Genomic DNA, 10,000 nt, shown 5'->3' on the forward strand with positions numbered 1-10,000 from the left:
GGGGAAAAGAGGCAGGAGCCCAGGCTGCTGCTTTCTATCACTCGGTGCCTTTTTCATGCAGCCTTTTTTTTTTGTTTTTTTGTTTTCTCCCCCCTCCAGCTTCCGCTTTACTCGCCGCATGAAACACATAAAGTTTGTTAGATTTTACCGTCTGCAGGCGTGAGCTTTAGTTCCTGCGTAAGTATAACTGAAATAACAAGGAAAAACACTTGCTGTCCAACGTAAATGTGCAGGCTGCAGTGGAAACTCTAAATAAACAACAACAGATTTTCCCCACAGTGAACGCAACACCAAGGCCTGATAAACTTAATGTAGCTGCAGCAAATTAAGCTGCTTGTTTTCTTTGTTTGACTCTCAAAAACTCTGTCATAAATGCCAAAAAATACAACAAAACAGTTTTATTGTGCTCAAATGATGGCTGAATTCATCTAAAAGTGGGTTTGACTGTGCTACATAGCGTTTAAAACGAACCCAAAATTGCTTTGCAGCTGCGTAACCTGATGCTGTTTCCTGGTGACATCTGTAATGTTTTTTTTTCCTTTAGACGATTATTACGTCCTCTTCATGCTTCCTCCGTTCATCTTCAAATGTTGCAGCAGGTAGCATCCATCCATCCATTTTCTATACCACTTATATGTCAAGGGTCATGGGGGAGGGGGGTCTTGAGTCTATCCCGGCTGACACTGAGCAAGAGGCGGGGTTCACCCCGGACGAGTCGCCAGTCCATTGCAGGGCCAACAGGAGCCATTAGGGGTTCAATATCTTGCTCAAGGATACTTGGACATGGTCACTGGAGGAAATGAGGATCGAACCAGCGACCCTGCGGTTGCTAAACGGCCACTCTACCTCTGGGCCACGCCACCCCTCGGATGTAGCGGCTCATTCGAAACTAGAGGTCAAGTTTTGTTCCGTCCTTCATCAGCTTACCAGCTTACCTACCAACATGTTGAGGTGCAATTTTCAAGATCGATTAAAATGAAGATTATTTTCTAAATGAATCGATTTAATCAGTCTCCAAAATGTCAAGCGATTTTGAAACAACATCATCGTCAAACTGAGCGGTTCAAGATCGTTTGTTTCTCCATCTAGGACTGTGACTCTTCACCTTCATTCCTTTGTAAATGACCCGAAAAACAGCAAATCCTGGTATTTCAACTTTTGTGCTTGACGAAAGACAACAATGATTGATGGATTATCAAAACATTTGGTGATTTATTGTCTTTCTTTCACTGTCTAGCTGGTGTGTGTCACTGGAGCTGTGCAGTGTATAGCAATATTTTTTTTCCTAATACTTTATCAATATTCCAGCCCCTAGTACCTCAGTACAGCCTCTATAATGGGTATAATAACCCAGGTAGGACACAGTAGACACAGATTAAATCAGACTGTGGCCTGCTGCAGTTTTCAAATCTCAGCAAGGCCTAACATCCGTTAGATGCTACTTGTGCATCAATCAGTACTCATTTAGATGAACTGTTGTGGTGCTGCAGAGATGTCTTGCCTGGACATCATCGTCAACAGACTTAAAAAAACAACAACACATCTTAGCTTAGTACAGATCCCCACAAAAAAAAACAAAAACCAAAACAAACCCCGAACTTGTCGACGGGTTTTTCAATGAGTGAGAATAATCCCGTAAGTATTCAGATTCCAATCGCATTGTTGTATGAGTCAAAATAATCGAATGAAGATGTTTTTTTACATCCCAACTCGTGCAGCCTGGGTACACAGCAAGTTTTTTTTCCCCAGCTCTCTTGAAGTTTTCAGCAAATATCGTGGTATCACAACATACTGGAATGAAGTAGTAACGTGATCCATGTCTGGTGATAAGTATCACACGGTGAGGCCCTTGCCGGTTCTCAGCGCTATTATTCATGCTGGCTTGTTTATTTTTTCGAATGTCTCCTCACCTCACGGTATTTTTACAGTAGAGCTCCTTCCTTTGATGAACATGCGCGAGCGCAATTGCAAAGCCCCTCTTTCTCTTTAAAAGCTACTCATGACCTAATCAAATATGAAGTTGAGGTGATGGATGACTTCATTTCAGAGAGGCAACACCCCTTAGAGATCCAGGCTCGCCCCGCATTACAAATGGCTTCCTGATAATATTCCATCACTCCATTTTGTGTCTGTCACTCATTTTGCCAATGATACCAGAGACCTCCAGTGAACTCCGCCTGAACCTGTGCGATCAATCACGGCTCAGATCAAGCCTGAGCCATACCTGGCTGACAGCTCTTAACACCCTGTGTGTACACAAAGCGTGTGTGTGTGCAGTGACAGGTTACACCAGTGCCCACCACCAGCTTCCCTTATCTCTCCCAGCATGGCCTCGCTCCACCGCTGCCCCAACCTACGCAACTGCTGAACCGCCCCGCAAAAACTTTCCCATCAGCACTCACACTGCAAACCTGCACCGAGTCTTCAAAAGCAGATGGTCGTCAGCTTTTCTTCCCTCACACGGTTCCCATTCTTCATACCTGGATTTCCCTGCATGTGATCCTCCGCTGGAACACAACAGACACACATATGTCTTAGTGCTGCTTTTTTTTTTTGTTTTTTTTTTTTTGAAGAGATACCTGTGGTGTTCTTTTCAGTAGAGAGGCAAATATGGTGAAAAAGACTTCATCAATGTCTCTGAGCTGTGTTTGATGACAAGCTTATAAATCTAAAGTGGAATTAAAGTCATATATTTGATTTTTTTGAGGGGAGGAATTTGACATTCTTCCCAGTTACACAAGCAGATGATTCCCAAAGCTCGGAATCAGATAAGTCATTCTTTTATCTGCGAGCTCATCAAGAACTGGAGCTGCTCGTCTGACAGCGGAAGCAGAGTTTTTGCATTCTTTAAATGTTTGCTGAGGCTTTTACACCCATGTACGTCTGATTTTCAGACAGCTCTCCGTTACTGAAAAAAGTACCCACATTTTTGGGAGGTCACACACGGTGCCGGACAAAACCTGTCTTTGATTTAATGTCAATAAAGTGTCTCCAGAAAGTGTTTTAGTGTGTGTGTGTGTGTGTGTGTGTTTTTTTTGAGAGCACCCAGAGATTTGGCCTGTCATCTTTTGAGCTTAGCGGGAGTTCGCTTCATCTTCCTCTGGAGTGTTCAGAGGTGCAGAAACATTGTTTTTGGAGTGAAATTCCTGGTAAACATTCAATGTTATGTCTCACGTGAAGTCAGTGATAAAACCTTGGATCAAAGTTCAGTGCGCTGATGACAGACGGCCCTTTTTGTCCTGCTGATTGTATGATGTCACTGTCTAGGAGTAAAATGTAAATAATAGCTGCCGATGTGGGCTGAGAGGCTCACGCGTGTACACGTATGATGAATGACTGAATGTCTGCTTCAACTTTCTCAGTAATACTTCCAGAGCTTGAAGTAAATCAGCTGAAAATGCTAAAACCCCCTTTCAAAAAAAAACAAAACAGTATCGTTACTTATTTACATGACATCTGGAATGAAAATGTCAGTTTTACTAATCAGAGAGGAAAGTACTCTGAGTGATACGGGGTTGGATGGTTTGCGATCGGAATGCTTTACGCTGATAAAGTCCAACAACAGTCACTAACAGCTCGGACACTTTCTTGGGTTACAGCCAGTAAGAATGACAATATTGTGATTGAGCCGTGTTCTGTGTCTCGTCTGAACTCTGACAGGACAAATCTGTGAATGTGAGCTCACACAGTTCAAATGTTTCATAAAGGTTGACCGATAGCCGGCCTTGCACCGTCAGACGTGCAGCGCTGTTACGATTAATGGGATCAGTACCTTCTTAGTTTTATGATGTTTTCCTATCTCATTATATCCTTCCTTAAAATTCCAGTTAACTTAATAATCAGTGCTGCTGGGAGGACAACTGTTTAAACGTTCTCTGATCACGCCGAAGCTGAGGAGCACGTCAGCGTATTTTTGTGTTGGAGTTTTGGCTATTCAGAATTTTAAAACCAAAATTTTCAAAGTCAGTTCCACATTTCAGCTGTCGCTTTCCTCCATCTCTAAGATATCAGCCCTATGTTGCTGGTGTTTAATCTAATTCAAGAGAAATAATGCAGTAAAAGAAGTTGGGTAAAATCCAGTTAATATTTCCAGAGGACAGTTTGCCTCTGAGAGCTTTTACAATCTATCGAAGGCATGAAACCCTCTGTTTTTAATTGCGACTGTGTGATTTTAACTGCCAACCCTGAAGATTAACGGGCAATTTTGTTCAGTTTCAAACAGTAACTGGAAAATAAAGTCCAAATAATTACTGCTTACATGAAATTTAGCCACACAAACATCATCCGGGGGAGGGGAGACAACAACTAGATCTTATCTCATTTTCAGTTGTGTGACAAGGCGACAGATTCGCGTGTCAGACAGCGACGTGAGTTCAAAGTGAACCCCAAACAAGGACGAATCTTACAGACTTCAGCAGCTGGCCCACATTATAAGAGTTACAGAATGATGCATTTATTAACACATCAAGCTTTTGCGTGGATGGACACTAGTCCAGGATCCATCAGTCAAGAGTTTTGCAGTAAGGCTATTTAGAGTCTTTTGACAACACGAATGTTGGGATGATAGAAGGAGGAGGACGACCAGGAAATCCAAAACCAGTCTTTGAATCAAAGATGACATTTCATGTACAATAGACAGCCTGTGATTGAAATCCAGTTTGATCATTTCAAAGCAGAACAACAACATATGCGGATTTTTAAGATGTAATTCATGCTGGCAAAAAAAAAAAAAAACCAAAGAGCTATTACAAATTCAGTGGATGTCTAAAAAACACCTGAAGTTCCTGGTGGCATGATTGACAAGCGGTTAAAAATAAAATTTCCCGAAGAGGAATATGGTGCAGCATTAATAAGAAGTAGTTTCAGGGACAGGAGGGGGGACCGGGGGGCGGGGGCGGCAAATCACATGAGACAGTAATTTGTGATCAGATAAACAGATACAAATATCATTCAACACATCTTGAAATGAAGCCGTGACTGTAGATTTTTTTTTTTTTTTTTTTTTTTGATGATGATGATAAATGCAACCGGTTTTTGAAATGTAACGATTCAAAAGGCAGGCAGGTTACCATGTTTACACATACACACACACACACACACACACACACACACACACACACACACACACACACACACAAGAGAGTTCTATGTGGTCTATGGTGTGTTTAAGGACACAGTTTAGCTGAAAGTAGGTGAGGTTGAACAAGCTGACGCGAGCTGTTGTTGAAAGCACAGTTAGAGGAGCTTGGTGGGACTCGGCGTGTTTGTCCTCAGGGCTGAATGTAACAGATGACAGAGATCATTGGAGCTTTTTTTTCTCCTCCACATCACTCACAACTTGCTTCTTTTCCACAATTTTTATAGTGCGCTTTAGAGACAGACACCATTGTGATGTTGTGGCGCTGTTTGTAGCTAATGATGGTTCTTGACAAGTGGAAACTTGTCGTTCTCTTCATGACACGAGTTAATACCTCACACTTCATCTTCCCTTATTCCATCATTTTATGAATACTCTTGAATCAGATCTGCCACAGGCTTTTTTATGCATCAGAAACTGCAACCTACTGAAATGTAAAGGCTATTGTTTGTGTGTGTGCAGGTCTGCAGCATATAGAAAGGCCCCTGCATGCCGCGCTGCGACGCTGCATGTCAGATATGCAAAATGAATCTATTAGAGCCACAGCTGCCATCTGTGCGCAACTATACGATATCAGTGTGAGGCTGGTTAGACTGTAGCACCATGATCTGAAACAAACAGGAGCAGAAACATATCATCAGCTAATTTAAGACAAAAACAAAAAACATACCCAGATGTAATACCACTGCTACTTATTTGTGCCAAGTCACACAAACACAGTGTCTTTGATGTCATTTTGTGATTTATTCTGATTGGCTGGCGTTTTGCCACTCATACGTTGCTTATCAAAGCAATCAATCATTCGTTACAGCTGCGCTAATCAATATTATTTATTAATGTCGGGGCAGGTGAAATTCCCAATCCTTCCCTCCCACCAGCTTTTATTTTCTAATGGTGGCATGTTAGCTTTTTCTAAATGAAAGATACCGGTTTTTCTTCAGGACACGTCAGACATCCTGGATGAAGATTGTTGATATTCAAAGTCAAAGCCAAACAAACACAACCCACTGAAATAAAATGCTCTATCACATACTCCATCCTCCAAATTCATAAAAGTGCCAGTTAACGACACTCACAACGGAAGAGCAATACCAAGGAGAGCAGTATCACTGGTGACATCAAACAGTAAAAGTACTTAAAAACTAACGTGCGGGAATGTGAACAAGATCAGTAACTGCAAATCAACATGTCAGGTATTTGCTGACAGGTTGTTGACCTAAAAAGACTGTCCCTTACATACTACACTACGACTGTATATGCTACATGAAAAACTTACTGCAATGTCGTTCAAAACCCCAAAATCAACAAGGTCTGAGTTCATCGATATACTCCTATACAGACAGGTGGTCCTAAACGCAGCAGTAGTAGAGTCTTGACTGACTGAGGCGGGAGACAGGAGGGGGGTTCGTCAACATTAGTAACAACAGGAGACTCTCTCAGCCTTAGCTTGAAAATGCGTGTGGGAAAGAGATCACATATGAGCAAGAGGGGTGGTTGGAGCGGTAGCTTCTGCCTTGTAGCCTTTAGCTTAGCTTGTTTTGGTTCTCTCAGGTGCTACTGTCAAATACGAGGTCATTTAAAGTAGAAACGGACATATATGAGCTTGTCCTTTATGATGTTTCATTGCAGTTTTCATTTTTTTTGTCGTGCTTATGTGTGTATTTGTTCTTGACTGTCATAAAATACAGTGAACGACGTAGAAATCAGAGGGAAAAAAACCCCCCACTAATATACTGTATTTGTGTGTTTTGCTTGTCAGTGCCTGGAGTGTGTGAACATCAGCTCCAGTCGTGCGGTTTAAGTTGACGCATTATCTCAGGTGGAATGGCACTATGACCCAGATGTAACCGTTACTGTCACGTCAAATACAAAACTGATCAGGAACTGCTTTCATATCTGTCGGAGAATGAGTCAGAAGCTGGAGCTGTCAGTCATTCTGCGCAGTAAGTACAGTATATAGAACACCAAGGGAGGGGCTGTATTGTTCTCCGTCTTTTTTAACCCAAAGACATCCATGCAAACAATCTTTCTAACACTGCTGCTTGACCTATTTCCTCTCATGTAATATATCGTTAAAGCAGCCTTGTGAAATGGCTTAATTATTCATGCTTGATTTCAAAATGAAGAGCTTTGAGAACATGGCTCCACAGGAGGATTGACACACGCAACGGTGCTCTTACAAGCACACACACTGAGGCACACTGGGCCTGGCTTAACAAAAAAAAAAAAAAAAAAACAGACACACATACACACCCTTGACTGACTTCATACACTGTGTTGTGCACGGAGCATTAAAGCACGAGTGAAGATAAATGTCCTGTCAGCGCCTTTAATGATTTATTTCAAACATTTCACTCGATCCAATAAGGTTACAATCTATGGCAGGTAATTGTTTATACAGAAATTGAGGGCATTTTGTTTGTTTTATTGAGCATTGAGAAGAGTGAACACACTAACCTCAGAAATGGATGCACTGCCAGAAATATCTATTTGCTTTTTAGACTACGTCCTGCACTTGCAGCTCTCATCTCATATATTTAACATGCAGGGGTTTCAAAATGAAGCTAAAGCAAAAGACTGCACCTGAAGCTTTTATTTGCCCATTTCTTTGAGGAACACACTGACTTTTTAAGAAACACGCTTATCATCCACCCTCAAGCCAGACAAGAAGGTAGATACCCTTCTCTCCTCTCTGAGTATGTGTGTGTCTCTACATGTGTATATTATATATATAAATAAATATATATACATATATATACATAAATATATAATATGTATATATTAATATATACATGTATTTATTTTGATTGCTTAATGAATGGATCTTGTAATTGTAATTGTGCTTAATCACTTTATTTCTAACTACTTCTTTCCCAATTGTAAATTGTCAATAAACATAGTTGTGGCTCCGCCCCTCTGCCACGTGATTCCTCTGTCACATGTTGCGTCATCAGCCGCATCATTTTGGTGAGCGAGCCTTCTTCAGCGAACCTGGAATCGAGGAAGCTGTGTGAACCTTGGAGATAAGATGACGTTATTGGCTGACGCATGCTTATGTAGGCATGTGTCATATTCTGTTGAACAGGGAGACAAACGGTTTAGAAACTGATATAAAACAAGAATCTGCACCAAAAGGGTTAAACATGTTTTCATTTCAGTTCTACATTAAGGGTGTGAGGCCCATCCCTCCACATGGACAATATGCATGTGGGTGTCTGGTTTGCGGTGCACTATTTCCCTGCCTGCATACGCGCGTGTGCTGCAGTTAGGTGAGGCATCAGAGCAGCCTGTCACTTGTCCCTTGGTATTGCTTTAGTCTGCGTCGACAGTGTGTCCACCCTGGGTTTGTCAGTGTCTATTCAGACCTGACCTGTCTTGTTCAGCACATGGCAGAGGATGCTGATGGACATTTCCAGTTCTCCTTCTCAGTGTCCATCACTCTGAGCAGGATGCATGCCTGACGCATCTTAGTTTGAGCTCCTGAAATTTGTTGACAGTTGCAGAGGGTGGTCTGCAGTTCTGTCACCCTCAATTATGGGAGATGTGATCTGATTCTGACTTGAGGGATGTAGGTTGCCTGCTGTGCATAAATGCTCAATTGTGGGCGATCGATATCTTGCTAATAGGTTTTGAAAATTGAAAACAATGCAAATAGAAAGATGCGTAAACCCTGCTGAGGGATTTTGAAATACAAACCCAAAGGGCTAAGTGAAGGTGGGGTAAGTGACATTTATTTATTTTTTTCCAGTCCTGGTGGATTAGATTCATTCATCCTCTTTCATGTTTTTTGCTTTGCTGCCAGTCAATCTTGTGTTTGTTCTGTTAATTTCCTGCAAGTGGCTGATGAAAAAGAAGGAGTAGCTAATTAGCACTCCCTCTGTTCTGTTGAAGCAGTTAGTGTGTTTTTATAGGACCAGAAACAGAGCTGAAGTCTGTCTTCTAATGGAGACGGAGGCAACCCGATAACCAACATTGCCACCCATGCTCTCTTTTCCTCTTCTTGAAGAGGACAACTTCAGCTTTTAATAAACATGTAATAATAAGATGAAAACAGCTGGTCGCTGAATCACAGATGGTGCCGTTGCTGCCATCTCCAAGGAAGGGACCACACATACAGATGGCTCATTATTCCAGCATTTGGTTATGCATATTGCACAAAATTTTATTCCGATGCTTAACAACCAGTATAAGCAATACAGGTGTTACTATTTTTCATGAGGCTCCCCCTGCAAAGTAAGCAGTCTTGTTTTGGTCATATCTTTTTGATGCGGATCACTCATACAAGCCCACGAAGCTCCCTATCAATATTTCAGCGTTTGCAAGGAGTGCCACATAAATCTGCACTCAGGTGTGATTCACGGCCAAAGCAGCTGTCAGTCTCACCCAGACTGCAGCTCTGTTTTCCAAATGCACCTTTGTGTCATTAAGGTAACAGCCTGAGAACACCTCTGCGGGTCGTTGATTAAAACGCAGAGAGAGAGAGAGAGAGAGATATTGATCAGAACCAGTAAAACGAGTCAGCAAAGCCGGCCGAGAGCAAGGCCGAGCACAGGAGCGTGCAACCTTGACCTCCGTGAGACCCCGACGACCCCTGCTCCTTCAGCTCAACTTAAAAACTGTTACTATCTGCATATGAGTAGTTCAAATAGAAAATGTCACTGCTTAAAAAAAAAAAATGTATATAATAATTTGAATGAAAACAAGGAAAAGAATTTAGTCCCATGAGGGAAACATGCTCTTTGTTGAGTCCTTTTTTAGGTTGACTGTTTTAAATTACAGATGCTCTCTAATTGGCTACGGTCAAATAAAACCCGCCTAATGAGGCATTGCATTCATTTGCTTATTTCCTTTCATGTTGTTTCC

The 10,000-nt window shown here is 41.8% G+C and overlaps 1 protein-coding gene across 8 annotated transcripts in view; it reads right to left on the minus strand.

Annotated features, from left to right (window-relative positions):
* tshz2 (teashirt zinc finger homeobox 2) overlaps nucleotides 1–10,000 on the minus strand; it is a 127,657-nt gene that overhangs the window by 52,731 nt on the left and 64,926 nt on the right. For 7 of the 8 annotated variants that reach the window (XM_086213194.1, XM_086213187.1, XM_086213192.1 and 4 more), the window contains one exon: nucleotides 2,403–2,507. The gene's annotated coding sequence lies outside the window, so the exon portion shown is untranslated. The remainder of the gene's footprint in view (nucleotides 1–2,402; nucleotides 2,508–10,000) is intronic. The other variant, XM_086213188.1, reaches the window with a different exon arrangement.

Source organism: Aulostomus chinensis, chromosome 9 (genome assembly GCF_037954235.1).
Source record: "Aulostomus chinensis isolate RoL2024-O1b breed Wild chromosome 9, RoL_Achi_v1.0, whole genome shotgun sequence".
Classification (NCBI taxonomy): domain Eukaryota; kingdom Metazoa; phylum Chordata; class Actinopteri; order Syngnathiformes; family Aulostomidae; genus Aulostomus; species Aulostomus chinensis.